The 15,929-nt window shown below is 52.8% G+C and overlaps 2 long non-coding RNA genes across 5 annotated transcripts; one reads left to right on the forward strand and one right to left on the reverse strand.

Annotated features, from left to right (window-relative positions):
- Positions 1-40: 40 nt before the first annotated feature.
- On the forward strand, positions 41-2,888 carry LOC115292432. Its single transcript, XR_003908993.1, has 2 exons — positions 41-129; positions 1,498-2,888. It is a non-coding gene; the product is annotated as an uncharacterized LOC115292432 (long non-coding RNA).
- On the reverse strand, positions 1,404-15,923 carry LOC115292431. Of its 4 annotated transcripts, XR_003908991.1 has the most exons (6): positions 14,217-15,923; positions 13,659-13,786; positions 7,854-8,019; positions 7,734-7,763; positions 2,321-2,581; positions 1,404-1,857 (listed from the first exon to the last, which is right to left on the reverse strand). It is a non-coding gene; the product is annotated as an uncharacterized LOC115292431 (long non-coding RNA). The 4 variants fall into 4 exon arrangements; XR_003908990.1 differs by lacking the exon at positions 7,734-7,763; XR_003908992.1 differs by lacking the exons at positions 1,404-1,857; positions 2,321-2,581 and adding an exon at positions 6,928-7,447.
- Between the last annotated feature and the right edge of the window lie 6 nt (positions 15,924-15,929).

The following is a 15,929-nucleotide window of genomic DNA, read 5'->3' on the forward strand; positions in this document are numbered from 1 at the left end:
GGCCGGCGGCAGCCGCCCCCGGGGTGGGGGTGGGGGGCTCCCGGGGACAGAGCGCTTCGCTTCTCGCACGGGCGTAGGGGTGCCGCGTGGACACCCCGTGTGTACCCGTGCGCCGAGCAGGATCAGAAGGTCTGACCGCGCCTGGTGTCAGAGCGGGTGGGGGACCGTGCGATATCCCTGCCGGGAGGGGGGGGGGCGTGGGGGCGGGGCGGTGGAGCCGGCTGGGCCTCCCGGGTTGGAGAACGACAGCTCAACTGGACGATCGGAATTTTTTTTTAGTTTTTATTTATTTTTGAAAGAGAGCGTGAGCAGGGGAGGGGCAGAGAGAGAGGGAGACACAGAATCCGAAGCAGGCTCCAGTCTCCGGGCTGTCAGCACAGAGCCCGACGCGGGGCTCGAACCCACGAACCGTGAGATCATGCCCTGAGCCGGAAGTTTAACCGACTGAACCCCCAGGCGCCCCGGGCGATCGGAACTTTAAAGGAAGCAACTTTACCGTAACTGGTGTGCACGCGGGGGTGTGTCTCTCCCGCGGACTTGAACGCAAACAGACCTTCTGATGGTGTCGCTTCCGGGGCGGGGAAGACCAGCGGAGCTGCAGGCAGCGGGGTGAGGGTCGGTTGTCAGCGACGCCTCAGGGATGACGGCACTCTCAGAAGTTACATGGAATTTGCAGCAGAGATGCTTCCAGAGGGAGGCAGCGGGCACGCTTGGAGAGGCCTGAGGGCGCTATAGTAACAGGGCCCTTACAGGGGGGCAGCGGGGGCACTTGACCGCAGTTCTGATTGGGAAGGGTGAGGGGGCCCCCGTACCTGGAGACAGATTTAAATGGTGGGGACAGAGCCCAGCCCTGTGTGATTCCCTCCAAGGAAGGGGACTTGTTTCTGAGACAGAAGTTCGGAGGCTGCAGGCGGACCGGCGTGGAGAACTCGGGGGAGGAGGGTGGCCCGGCTCCTGCCACCCTGCATGGGAAACATGCCTCCTGACCTCACTGTCCCCCCCTCGGAACACCTCTGTGTTGGCCAGGGGTCAAGCCCCATGGAAAGCCAGACAGGTCATTCCCGGGCACAGAGCAGGACGGCCAGGGGGTCCAAGCGGCAAACGGAAGCACAGAACCCGGCGTCAGCAGGCAGGGCCAGGCCGTGGCCGGAGAAGGGGCTGCTTAGGGGCGAAGGTCAGGGGCTTCTGACATTTAGAAACTAGGGGAGAAAACAGAACAGGAAAGCACCCTCCCAAGCTGCACTGACTGAGACAAGAGACGGGAGAGAGCCTTATCCTGCCCAAGTGGCCGCAGTGCGTCCAGTTGGAGAGGAGGGAGGGAGGGGTCCCAAGAGCTGGGACGCACCCCCACAGGTCCAGTAGGATGAGGGGTGTGTCTCTGGTAGAGACCTGAGGTAGGCAGAGACAATGAGGCCAGCTTTTTATTTTCTTCCATGTCGGGTATTTTTAACGAAGTACATAAAGAATCTCTCATGGCAGAAAGATCTAATTTTACAGAAAGAACAGACCCGCAGTTTCCCAGTCACCTGGACGGCAGTCTTGTCCGTCCAGCCACCGCCTTTCGGAGCAGGGACCTCGGAATATGTGCTGTTTGTGCCGAAATCCCCTCAGTTACTTGCCCTCATGCCACTCTGCACAATCCAAGACTTCAGGAAAACGTAATCCTTCCCGTTTTAGTGCCTTTTTAATAATTGTACATGTCACGCTTTAAGTGTTTTCAGACTTGTGTGTTACAAAGAAATCAAGAAAGCCCCTGCCTTGGAAGGAGCCGCACAAGCGTGGCTGGGTCCTCTGGGAACTGAGTGACACCTCCGTAACTCTCTCTGCTGCGGCTGTGCTGGACTAGGGAGCTCTTCCCTGCAGAGCACAGAACCCTTGGGGTTAGAAGCACCCCCCCACAGGCCCCCCAATTAAGAAGCAGCTCCAAGTGGATATCACTTCAGGACTGCGCGCTGACTCGGATCCCCATGGCAGATCCTGAGGACAGGGACCCAGTTAAGGGTCCCCGTGGAGCCGGCCCTGAAGAGCCTCAGGGCAACTTCAGGAAGCTTCTCCTAACACTTGGAGAGGTGTCTATGGAGGCGTGCTGGTGGGGGTAGCATTGGGAAGTCTATGCCCCCTCCTTTCCTGGAGCTGCCTCCTTGAGCTGGGGGGCGGCTACTCCCGGTGTAAAAGACCTAGATTTTCTGACTCGGGGTTTCCCCAAAGGGAAGGCCTAGAAGAGGGAAGGGAGCCACGGAGCCATCTCCCCTCCTCGGGAGTGGCTGTGACCGGCTAAGTTAGGTTCCCCTTCCCTCACCATCTCCCACTCCTAGAATACCTGTAACTTCTCCATGTGCCCTAAGCCTTTGAGTCTGTCCTGCTCAAGAGAAAATTCCACGAGAGCAGTGTCTGGATTGCGTGCCGCTGACCATCGGTGACTAGCACAGTGCCCGGCGTAGTCGGTACGCGCTCCACCCCTCTCCCCGCCTTTCAAGGAGACTTCCTGCCGTCCATCGCTGCACTGTTCTCGCAGACCACGGTTCCTGGTGTTGGCAGCCTCCACTCCGTGCCTGTCTCTTCTCAACTTTACTTGCAGTGCCTGTAGCGTGAAATCAGCCGTGGTGGGAGAATTTACACTGTGGAAACTGGCAAACACCACAAATCACGATTCCCCCCCTCCCCACCTGGTTGTTAAACATTCACCAGCACCCCGCTGCGTCCGGCCTCACTAGGAGCTCTATGACTCACCCAAGTCACACAGCACCCTGGGCTTCAGTTTGCCGCAGTGTGGAGATCCCACAGTATCTATCTACCTAATGGGATTGTCTGGCGATCAAATGTGATTATAATTCTGCGACATGTTTAGCACAATGTTTGGCTTCTAGTAAAATACGCAACATGCTTTAGTATGGTTCCAGTTCTCTGTCGCTGTGTAACAAACGGCCCCGGAGATGTAGTGGCCCAATGCACAGTTATTTTGCTCCTGAATCTGTAATATGGCCAGGATCACCATCACTGGGGAGCATGAAGGCTGAGATCATCAAAGTCATGTCCACTCAGACACCTGCCATTGAAGCTGGCTGTAGGGCCCTTAGCCTTGGCTCTCGATCAGAACACCTATGAATGACTTCTGCATGGAATCCAGGCTTCCCACAGATCAGGTGGCTGGGTTTCAAGGGTGAGTGTCCCAGGAAAGAGCCAGAGAGTAGCTATATCCCTTTTTCTAACTTACCTTGGAAATCACACAGTATCATTTCTTCCACGTGGTAATTATGAGCAGCAAGTCACTAAGGCTGGCCCGAATTTTTTTTTAATGTTTTATTTATTTTTGAAAGAGAAAGAGAGACAACATGAGCGAGGGAGGGGCAGAGAGAGAGGGAAACACAGAATCCGAAATGGGCTCCAGGTTCCAAGCTGTCAGCACAGAGCCCAACGCGGGGCTCGAACCCACGAACCGTTGAGATCATGACCTGACCCAAAGTCGGACGCCCAACCAACCGAGCGCCCCTGGCCCGTATTTAAGGGGAGAGGAATGAGATTCCTCCTTTTGAGAAGAGTGTGAAAGAACTTCTGGGCATGTTTTTAAACCATCACAACTGTTACTATTGTGGCCCTTAGGACACTCTAGCTTCTCAGAAGTGAGGTATCCCACTTCTTAGCCGATGGGCCCCCCTCTGCCGGAGGGCGGGGTGCATTGGATTCATTACATCCCTCACCCTCCCGGCTCCCCCGGCGAACCTGGGGTCCTGTCTGCCGTGGACTTCAGTAATGGTATAGAAGTGAATTTCCCTCTGACAGGAACGGGCCCTGGACATCCATGCTCCACTGGGGACGCCCCTGTTGGTCCCATAGAAACCGAGGTGAGGGACCCGGGCAGGGCCAGGAGGCCAGGGGCTTTGCCAGCAGGACCACAACCCCAACGGCTTCTACTCATCCTGGGGTTGTGGTGACCACGAGGGCAAGGTCATGGCTGAAACAACCCCCTTACAAGCCTGCTCTGAAAATGGAATGGCAGATCACTGACTGGGAGTCAGATCACAGGCTGGTGATGGCATATCTGTCTTGGCTTTAGATGTCCCGGTCTGTCAGAAGGAAATAAGAGAAAGTTTGGGGTTGGGCGTCTGGAATAGATGATCGTAATATTAAAAAGTGGGGCTAGAACCCAATTTCTTCTGGAAATGGTTGACAGGGTTGCAAGCTTCTCTAAGGATAAAAAAAAGCAGAAATCTCTTCCCTTATGTTGTGGACACGAGTCCGTCTCACAGTGTCTTTGAAATCCACAGAGGTGGGATCCCAGAGAGAGAGGGGTGTGTGTGTGTGTGTGTGTGTGTGTGTGTGTGTGTGTGTGTGTGATATTTGGGGAGGACTTTTTCAGGAAAGACCCAGGAAAGAGAGACTCAGACAAGCCTCCATGTCAATGGTAGGGGCAGAGAACCGGGGCTGGCCAGGCCAGGAGGGGCTCAGGCACGTGGAGGTGCAGAGCCGCCAGACCGCGCCCCTCAGCTGCCCCTCCCTGCATCCCTCAGGTCCCTGTGTGTCACCTCTGGGTTGGCAGTTCTGATCAGACCTTCCGAGACAGCCCCTGGGGGCATCAGGTGCCCCTGCTCTGAGCCTCAGTCATTTGTAAAATGAGCAGAGTTGTCAAGTGGGGTTCATGAACCTCATGGCCAGCAAGGAGGATGTTTTAGAGGAAATAAAAACTGCCTCGGGCCCATTCCCCCCTCCCCCCGCCCCCAAGCAGACCCGGAGACAAAGATCTGAGTAGAAGTTTTGCACTTGGGGGGCGCCTGGGTGGCTCGGTCGGTTAAGCATCCGACTTCAGCTCAGGTCATGATCCCACGGTTAGTGGGTTCAAACCCCGTCTTGGGCTCTGTGCTGACAGCTAGCTCAGAGCCTGGAGCCTGCTTCAGAGTCTGTGTCTCCCTCTCTCTGACCCTCCCCTGCTCGTGCTGTCTCTCAAAAATAAATAAAACATTTTAAAAATGAAAATAAAAAAAAGTTTTGCACGTGGGACCTGGTCCCAGGACAGAGGCGGGGAGGCGGGGAGGGGGAGGAAACCAGCACAGGTGTGTTTGCCGTGGGGAGGCGTGGCTCATCCCACTGGGCCTCCAGGATGCTGGGTGCAACATGGCCCAGAGAGCCTCCCGCGTGCCCTCTGCTTAGGGGCTGCCTCTGGGGACTGGCCCCTGGCACTTCAGCCCACCCTGTGGCCAGAGAAGTACCCGGGGTTGAGCGTGTGTGTTTGCAGTGAGGAGCCGTCGGCACACGTGGGCATGGGGAGTGCGAGAGGGCGGGGTCAGCCGCACAAGCGAGCGACCTGTTAATGTAGGTTTCACATATGGGAGCTGAGTGATGACTTCCGCGGAATCCCGTCGCCTCATGACCATCATGGCTTTGTGGGCACACCTGTGCCCCAGGACTCAGTGGGCCGGCACAGCTCAGCTCGTATTTAGTAACGAGAGGGCCGTTAACTGTAGTTTGGCTCGCTAAGATATTTTCAACCTTTTCCGCGTTATGGTTTCTATGTGTCATATTTCCATTTTATTGTTACTATTAGGGGGTAGTGTGGCCCCCCATCATAAAGATGGATCCGTATTTCAAAACAGGTTCATCAGAGCAAAGGAGTACTGAAAATGGTAACCAAGACACTACGATATAAAATGTGATCGCAGGGGCGCCTGAGTGGCTCAGTTGGTTGAGTGTCCAGCTTCGACTCAGGTCATGATCTCATGGTTCGTGAGTTCGAGCCCTGCATCAGGCTCTGTGCTGACAGCTAGCTCAGAGCCTGGAGCCTGCTTCAGATGCTGTGTCTCCCTCTCTCTCTGCCCCTCCCCTGCTCGCACTGTCTCTGTCTCTCAAAAAGAAAAAAAAATAAATGTGATCATATATACCAGGGTAGATGACGGTGTTGAAGGAGGTGATTTTACACAAGTAGAAAAAAAAAACTGAATCGGAAAGACCGATGGGGGAATGGATATCTGAAAATAGAATTTTGTTAGCTGGTAATGCATTTCCTCTAGTCCCTGAGGCATTGTCTATTATGAAACTTCGTCAACTAGTGGCGTGAGACCCACTGAGACTTTTGCATCATCTTCATGTTTGGCCCTGTAAGCTAGTTAGAACACCAGTCAGACCTTCCCAGGATATGGGTAAAATAATCGTGGGCACGCGAGAATCGTGCATTTTCTGAGGACAGAGGAAAGATCGAAGCCAGAGAAGTGCCATTAAAGTTGTGTCATTTACAGCGAAAACCAACACAATTCAAACCATGGCTCCCGAATAGAGTCATAGGCTGGTGGGGAGGGGAAGGGGGGAGCAGCACAAGCTCTTGGCAAAATCACTTGAGCAAACAGCACTTTCGGATGTCACATCAAATCAATGGCACATAGGGTGAAAGAGCGACTTCTATCCGGAGTGAGTGCCAGCGGACAGTCATCTCTGTTCTTGAATAAAGCCACTCGTGACAAGGCATGTTCACTGTTGACAGAATGCATTCCATCCCTACTTTCTGGATAGCAGATTCCTGGTTTTGATCCGTGCACCAATGTCTCCGATCTCAGGCAATTAATTACAAGTAGTCTCACTCAGTCACGGGCAGCGCATTTATTTTCCCTGTTCTCAGTCTCCCTTGCTGCTACAGGAGACCATGGAATCCTGTTCTGGCCAGTGAAATGTAAGGGACAGTGTGCTGAGGGTACATCTATGAAAGGTTTTGGATTTTTGGAGGGGGAGGGGCAGAGAGAGAGGGGGAAAGAATCCCAAGCAGGCTCCATGGTGTTAACACAGAGCCCGACCAGAGACTCAGTCTCAGGAACTGTGAGATCATGACCTGAGCCAAAGTCAAGGGCAGGATGCTTAACCGACAGAGCCACCCTGGGGTCCCCGAAAGTTTTTTTTTTTTTTTAATAAAATGGACACACGTGCTGGTACTCCTCTTCTCTTTCCAACTTTTAAAAAATGTTTGTTTATTCATTTGAGAGAGGGGGGGGCTCTGAGCTGTCAGTGCAGAACCAGATGCGGGGTTCGGTCCCATGGCTGGGCTCATGAGCTCATGACCTGAGCTGAGATCCAGAGTGGGACACCTAAGAGACCGAGCCTCCGAGGTGCCGCCCCTTTTCCCAACCTAACTGTGGTCATGATGCCTGGAGCTGGGCAGTCACCTTGCAGATATGAAGCACCCAGCACTGGGTAGAGGCGGAGAGAATTCTAGAGACATCGGTACTGACATCGCTGAATGTCAGTGACTGCCTCCTTCCAGCCTTCTTGTAAACTCCTCTATGTTCCACTGAAAACATCTCTAACGGGTGCACTGGGGATGTGTGAGCTCTCCGCAGAGTTTCAGAAAGCACAGGAGGGAAAAGGGCCTCATGGCTTTCTGTGCTACCGATCACTAAATTCCTTCGCAAGGTGAGAAGGTGAGATGAATGAGCTTCTGGGTTCCAGGTGGGCTCAGCCACGGGAGAGGCTAGAGAATGAGATGGAGGCGTTCAGTCCCCTGGTTCCGGGTCTGGGAGTCACCCTGTGTTAGCCGTGCTCTTTGGCGGTGGGGGGTGGAGGTGGGGCAGGGGAAGGTGGCGGGAGGTAGCCAGCCAGCTGGCTCACTCATTTCCCTCCTTCCTGGTGGCCATCCCCCTTCCCCTGCAGGCCTCACGGTATTGCAACATCTCCCGGGTTGCTCCCACTCCAGCCTGCCTGTTTGTAAATAGTCCTTGTAAACAAGCTTTCCTAAAATCATCCCGTTCTGAGCTCACCTTTATCAGATGGCGTGCTGGCTGATCCGCCTGCATCAATCCACAAATTTAAAAGAAGACACGCGCACGCGCAAACATGCAACTCGCGTCAGGACACCCACCCCACACCCCAGCACTCACAAAGACCCGCTGTCAGGCCTCGCGCTGCCTCCTGATCTCGATGTGTGTGAACACGAGTAGCCAGAGTCAATGCACTCCATTCACGGCGTCTCCGGCTGCGCCTCTTAAAATACTGCGCAGAGAAACGGGCAGCAAGTAAAAGACGGTGTTGAACAAAGCATGCCGGCTGTTGGGGAGAGAGATTCACGTGAGGGTCTGGAACAGGAGATGACAGACAGCGTCCCTTTGTGGCACTGGCAGCTCTTGGCCGTCCATAGCTAGCTCACGCAGCATCTCAGCGACTGGGCCAATATCTTGATCGCCCTGAACCTTTGGCTTCAAGGCGAGACTAGAACCATTTTTCATGTTGAGGATAAGATATCAAGAATTTGAAGACAGAATTGTGGTGCCAAAGCTCAGGCTTTGAGAATCTGACCCTTTCCCTACATTTGAAGATTTTTTTTCTCTTGGCAGAGAAATAAATCAATAGAAAAGCAATGGCTAGGCAATTAGAAACAGACTATAAACTCTCAAATCATCACACAAAAATACAAACATGTGTGCACATACATGCATATCAAAGAAAACAAAAAAAACACACAGGAAAACAGAAAACAGAGGAAGCATGAAAATAGAAAACGTAACCACGATAAGATGATGGAATTAAGACTACTACATCAGTTATCTCAACAAATGTAAATAGGATAAACCCACCCTTCTAATAGGAAAAAGATTCTCATGTTGAATCATAAAACAATCTCCCATTGTATGTTGTACAGAAAAATGCATCTGTATCAGTGTAAGGACGCAGGTTTGAGACAATAGAAGGGCACACATTGCCCAAGGCAAGAGGGACCACCCTTGTAACACCCTTAACATTCCTAAGGGCAGGCCTAGATCAGTTATTGCTTAAGGCTAGTTACACCCTATGTGAGGGTCCTGGGTCCTGGGTCTACTCTGATTGGTTAACGCTCTAAATGTAATTGGATAAACCCGCTGTCAATATGTCACAATCTCCTGTAACTCCCCCTTCCCAAACTCATCAAAGCCCTACCCCACCTTTGTTGGGGGTCTCAGCATGGATCCACCACACCAGTAAAGTCTGTGAGCCCGAGTTTAGGCCCCGCCGAGCCTAAACCCGTAATAAAGCTCTTTGCTTTTTGCATGCGTGACTCAGTCTCCCTGGTGGTTTCTCGTTTTGGGGGACGATAAAGAAATCTTGGGTATTACACCAGGATAACTTAGAAAACTGAAAAATGTGATATGAATTAAGTTATACAAGAATACAGAGCTGAGGCTGCAATTACCGTCAGTCAGGGTTAAATTAAAAATGAAAATGTTAAATGAGGCAAAAGGAAGCTGAATAGGAGAGAGAGCGGTACCCAACATGAAGAATCTAGAATTCCCCATGTACCTAATAGCATAGCGTCAAAGTCAAGAATAAGATATGACAGTTAAGAACAAGGTACAGATAATGCGGGCAGGATCTGAATGACGCACAAGAGCACATGTTAATCGACCCCATCAGCTCATGGCCTATCAAGAAACCAAGTGATAAGAAGGAATGTGGAGAATCTGAATAGTAATTAAATATGATTGAATTTGAGAGGCCAAAAAAATCTCAGAATCCTAGTAAATACAAATCAACAATATCTCATAAGAATCATTCATCACGTCCAAGTCCGTGTATCTTAGTAATGCAAATGGTTCAATATTAGGGAATCTCTAATAAAATAGACCATGTGAATAGATCACAGGAGAACTATATAATAACTCAATAGATCCCAAAAAGACATTGACAAATATTCCACATCCATCCTTCCTGAAAACAAACAAAACCATAACAGACTAGCAAAATTACGCATAAACGGTATGATTGAAAACCACAGGGGCACATGGGTGGCTCAGTTGGCTAAGTATCTGAATTTAGCTCAGGTCATGATCTCGTGGTTCTCGTGGTTTGGGCCTCGCGGAGCCTGGAGCCTGCTTTGGATTCTCTGTCTCCCTCTCCCTCTGCCCCTCCCCCACTCACACTCTGTCTCCCTCTCCCTCTGCCCCTCCCCCACTCACACTCTGTCTCAAGAATAAATAAATCTTGGGGCATCTGGGTGGCTCAGTCAGTTAAGCATCCGACTTCGGCTCAGGTCATGATCTCACAGTCTGTGGGTTCGAGCCCCGCGTTGGGCTCTGTGCTGACAGCTCAGAAGCTGGGGCCTGCTTCGGATTCTGTGTGTCTGTCTCTCTCTGCCCCTCCCCTGCTCACGTGCTGTCTTTCTCTGTCTCTCAAAAATAAATAAACATTAAAAAAATTAAGAAATAAATAAATGAATTCCAAATGGATGCAGGATTTACATCTTTAGACCATAAAACTCTAGAGAAGACAACAGGTGAATTTATAACATTAGGACAGGGAACACGCCACATAAAACCCAGGATCCCTGATGTAAATACTTAAGAAGTTTGACTTTACAAAAATTGCAGACTTCTGCGTGGTAAAACATAGTATAAAGCAGGACGGTGTGCGGCGTGACAGGCAGGGCTCAGCGCCGTAATCCTCAAAGACTTAACCCTGTTTGAAACATGTAACGAATATAAACCAGCAGTTTAGAAAGAAACACAGTGGCTTATACAACCCTCAACCTCACTCATAACGAGAGAAATGCTCATTAAGACAGTCAGGCATCTTCTGCGTTTCCCCTATCAGATTGGCAGAGATGGAAGTTCGATCACACCCAGTCAGTGCCAGGGAGAGTGGGGAATCGCCAGATGCCCTGGAGAGTGAAAATGGGGCAACTTTGGGGAGGATGATTTGGCAGCAGCTGTCGAAATCCTTTGACCCAGAATTCAACTGCTCAGATTTTTTTTCAAAATGTTTTTCATATTTACTTATTTATTTTGAGCAGGGGAGGGGAAAAGAGAGAGAATCCCAAGGAGGCTCCGCATGGAGCCCTACATGGGGCCCCATCCCCGCCCCCGACCAGGCGATGGAGACCCTAGTGGAAATCAAGAGCCAGTAACCCAGCTGACTGAGCCCCCCTGCGCCCCTCAACTGCTCAGGTTTTTAATCCGCAGATTTCCAGTTTGGACAAACACGTGTTCCAGACCTTACTAGAAGACAGTCGCTTTTCCTGGGTTTTGCTTCCCACGGCCTTAGTGCAGTGTGTCCCAACCCCACTCTGTGCATCAGAGTCCATGGGAGAGCTAGCAGAAGACAGGTTGCAGGGTCCCACCACCACCGGTCCTGGCCTAGTGGGTCTGGGGAGAACCCAGGAATCTGCATTAAAAAAAAATTCTTTATGCTTTTTATTTATTTTTGAGAGACAGAGAGAGACAGTGCCAGCAGGGGAGGGGCAGAGAGAGAAGGAGACACAGAATCTGAAGCAGGCTCCAGGCTCTGAGCTGTCACCACAGAGCCTGATGCGGGGCTCGAACCCAGGAACCAGGAGATCATGACCTGAGCCGAAGCCGGATGCTTAACCAACTGAGCCACCTAGGTGCCCCAGGAATCTGCATTTCTAACAAGTCTGGGGTGATGCTGCTGCTGCTGGTCTGGGAGCCACCACCCCACAAGTGGTGGAGACTAGGCTGCAGGGATGGGGGCCTGCAGGGGTGCGTTCCTTTGAGGGGAGGAGGATGAGGCCAGGTGGAGAGGAGCTGGACTCCCCAGCCCAGGACTGGGGAAGAGGAGGGGGTAGAGGAGTGTGTGCCCAGAGAGGGACATTTGAGTCGCCTAAGGAGACAGGGCCTTCGTCCTTGTCCCCTGGTCACAAAGCCTTCTCCGTCCCCCGCGTCCACTCAGCTACCTCCATCGATCCTTAGGCTTGGGTGAGGAGCACACTAGCTGTGAGCAGACAGCAAGACTCGGGGATCAGAGCCGGGCCGCCCTGGGCAAGGAAGGGCACCCCCATTCCTTGGACAAGCCTTGGAGGCAGTGGGGTTGGGGCGACGCACTGGAGAGTGCCCCACCTGAGGGAGGTAGTTCTCCTGGGGGCTCACCGCTTGGACTTGATTTTGAAAAATAACATCTTTTCAAAATACGGTGCCGGGAAAACTGGATGTTCACATGCAAACGGGTGAAGTTAGAGTCTGATGTCACACCATGTATGAAAATTAACTCTAGGGGCGCCTGGGGGGCTCAGCTGGTTAAGTGTCTGACTTCGGCTCAGGTCATGGTCTCTCAGTCTGTGAGTTCGAGCCCAGCGTCGGGCTCTAAGAAATCTATAAACAGCTGAACCTGACCTGTGAGCCCCAAGATTCCTCACTGGTCAGGAGGCAGACTGGCCTCCTGGTCGAAGGCTGAGGTCAAGGGCGTCCTTGTCACAGCCGCTGCCCTCTGACTGCCATGCGCTCCTCCCGCCCTGCTGCCATTCAGGCAAAACAGTGAAGTGAACCGACCTGAGGTTAGAACTTGAGTCTTTACATATGTATGTACTTGTCCAACCACTGCCCAGCTTGGGATGCAGAACATCTCCAGCATCCTAGAAGGCTCTCTTTTTTTTCAAAGTTTATTTATTGAGAGATTGAGAGAGAGAGAGAGAGAGAGAGAGAGAGAGAGAGAGAGCGCACACATGAGTGCAAGTAGGGGAGAGGCAGAGAAAGAGAAGGAAGGAGAAACAGAATTCCAAGCAGGCTCTGCATTGTCAGCACAGAGCCTGACACAGGGCTTGAACCCATGAACTGTGAGATCATGACCTGAGCCAAACTCATCAATTAACCAACCGACTGAGCCTCCAGGTGCCCCTGCAGAAGCGTCTCTTATGGCCCTTCCCCATCAATACCCTCAAAGGTAATGTTATCTATCCCTGTTTAGTTCTGCTGTTTAAACTTCATATAAATAAACGAAATTACAGTCATTGCTCTTTTGGGCTTGGCTTCTTTTAGTCAATATACTGTTTGAAAGATTCACCCTGTCATCACACGGGGCAGGCATTTGTTCTTTTTCATTGCTGTGTAACATTCCATTGCAAGATAAATCAGTTTGTTTCCATTTGTCCATCGGGCATCTGGGTTGTTTCCAGTTCTAGGCTGTCAGGAATAAAACTACCATACAATTTTTCTGAGTGTCTTCTACTGGACACTAGCACTCCATTTCCCTCCGGGGTGCACACTGAGAAATGGAATTGGAGGATCGTAGCGCTTCCCTTTGCCCAGCTGGCGAGGCACCGCCACATTATTTTCCAAAGTGATCGCAGAGATCCGCCCTCCCCCCCCCAAAAGCATGATAGGTCCACTTATTTCATGACCCATCTTGGCATTATTCTTTTTTAAATTTTTCTGACGGGATCATTCCTTTTTAACTTTGAAAAATATTTATTTAAAACTAGTAATAGCTTTTTTATTTACCTAAAATGGGTGGTCCAGGGATGCTCAATGTTTGAGAAATTTTTTGGACTCTTGTTGAGGATTCAGAAATTCCCTGAGGGTGTGTGGGTGTGTTTCTGCCTCTGTGTGTGCCCCAGTCACAGACAGATTTTACTCCAGACCCCACCCTCCTTGCCTTGGAAAGACCTTACACTTCCCCCGAACAGGAAGAGCTTAGTTGGGATCCCAGAGGGAGAGGTTTCCCATCACCAACAACATCTGGGGAACATCTGGCCAGCCCCTCCCAGGACAAGGAGACACTTTGCTGGAGAAAACACATCACTTACTGGATTACTTTTGTTCTCCTATATTTTCTCTTATTCTCCCCCTCCTTTCCTCCCTCCTCCCCAATCCCATCACCCATCGGGCTCCCTGCTCTAAGCCACCATTCAGGCCTTGCCAACTCCCTGCCCTGGTCTCTGTCCCATCTGGTTTCTCCAAGACACAGCCCAGCAGGATGCAAACCTGGTAGCCTGCGAGACCCCCATTAACTCCAGTGTTCAACCCTGGAGCATCTTCTAGAAGTTAACTCAAGGCATGTTGAAGCTGGTGCGGTTCTCTGGTCCAGTGCCTCCATTTTACAAGTTGGAAGACTGAAGTTAAGAGAGAGAGAGAGAAAGAGAGAGAGAACTCCACTCCACCGTAGGTCATAGAAACCCCCTTTACTCCTGGGGACCTGACCAGAGAATTAGAGGCAGGAGGGAGGTGGCAGGGGAAGAAAGGATTCTTGGGAACCAAAAAGGTCTGCAATCAACGGCCACAGGGAGGGCAGGCCTTTCTGAGGGGGTGGCGGTGGGTGGGTGGCCACCTGCCCACATACCCTAAGGGCTGAGTCACCTCTAACAACTGACACCCAGCTCTACAGCCTTTGCACTCCCTCCGGAGCTGTCTCAGCCGCACCCGTGGCTTCCTCATACCGCCGTCCACTGCTGACCCTGCCGTGTCCACGTCCCGCCCAACGCCCTCCTAGAGCCCCTCGTGCACACCTACTAGGTAAACTTAACTTATTCATCTGGTACTTACTGAGCACCGAGGAGAGTCAGACACAGCCCGGCCCTCCGTCTACTCCTAGATGACCCACAGGTAAACCACAGGACGGAGTGCAAGGTAAGCGCAGGCTCCAGATGAGCATCTTAAGAAGTCTGGATCAGGATGAGGAGGACACAGACCCAAAACTGGTCGCAGTGATGATCAGGACTGTGGGTGGGGGTGCAGAGAAAAGGCGGGAGAAACTCATGAGACAGAACAGAGTGCCTCATGTGTAACTTAAAACTACACACGTCCGTATCAACCTTCCATGTACAATATATAAAAAGACACGTGCACGGATCAGAGAAGCAGAAATGGAGGAGGGGGGGAGGGGTTGGGGGATGGGAGGGTGAAGAGGAGGCTGGGCTGCAAAGGTGGGCTTTGTAGGCCCCACAGAGTTGAGACTTCATCTTGAAGACACTGGGAGCCACTGGGAGCTTGGCCCCAGCAGTCCGGACACCTACCGCCCAGGCCCCCAGCACACACTCCGTTCGCACAGGACAAGGGCTGTACCTTCCTCCAACCTGCTTTCCTCCCATTTTTCTTGCCTGGAAAGGTTAAGGGCACGCAGACCCCTCCAGCCCGCTCTACATAAGCACCTGTGGCTCAGGGGGGCCCCTCACCACCATCTCCACCCCAGAGCCGTCCAGGCAGGAGAGGTCACCGCCACCCCCCACCTGGAGGAAGGTAGAAAGGAATCCCGAGGGTTGGGCTAGTCAGAGACAGCATTCATCTAGGACAGTCGGAGAAAAACCCAGAATGCAGCGGGAGCCGGACTGGAAGGGGGGAGGGTCAAGCTCCCACGAAGGCTCCCTGGAGGAGGCAGTGCAAGCTGAGACTTTAAAGGCGATGAGATTCTGGTAAGCGGCGAGCCGGCGGGGGGCCTTCCCGGCGGGAGGGACGGCCTGGAGCAAAGGTGTGAAGGCAGAAAGCCGCCAGGGACCCGGGTGGTGGGTGAGCTTCGATCTGGGGTTGGGAGGAGGGGTGGAGGATGGTGTCTTGGCCGGGACTTGCAGGGGGGGCAGCATGCACGCACTTCCCGGGTGCGGTATTACAGGGGGAGGTGAAGGCCTCGGCGGGAGCAGAGAAGGCAGTGGGCCGTTTTAAGTGGCTAGGGTCTGGCTCAGAAGAAATTCTTTTTTTGAGGGGGCGGAGGGATGAGATTGGGGGGGACGTAGTGTCCAGGAACCCCCAGCTCTGTGGTTCTGCAGGGTCTCTGGTCCTAGGGCCGGGGTGAAGGTCGCGCCCACAGATGACCTCCTCCCTGCCTCCTTGCCCCCTCCCCCTCCCTGCCCAGGTTCAGCTTCAGTCACAGTTTACTTTTCTGGCGCTTCTGGGGGTGGGTGGTAAGGAGGACACAGAGGAAGGACGTTTCGATTGGACGACAGCAACTGCCTCAGGCAGGGCTGGGGTCAAAGCCTGGAGGAGGCCTCGGCTCCGCCACCGTCGCCGGGTGGCCTCCTGGACGCTCCGCTCTGTTCCGGGCCTCAGTCTACCCATCCGCGAACGGGGACCGTGTGGCGAGGTGGGGATCTTCGCAACTCAGCTCTGCCGGCTAGGAGCGTCGGCTGCTTGGAGAAGCTGTGGGAGGGGGACCGGGCGAGGGCGGCAGAGGGCCGAGGGAGCAGGGCGGTCGCGGCGTCTGCACAGGGTCAGAGTCCGCAGGGAGGCCCCGCGACCGCGGCTCTGTCTCCCGGCGGAGGGCGC

This window comes from Suricata suricatta, chromosome 5 (genome assembly GCF_006229205.1).
Source record: "Suricata suricatta isolate VVHF042 chromosome 5, meerkat_22Aug2017_6uvM2_HiC, whole genome shotgun sequence".
NCBI lineage: Eukaryota > Metazoa > Chordata > Mammalia > Carnivora > Herpestidae > Suricata > Suricata suricatta.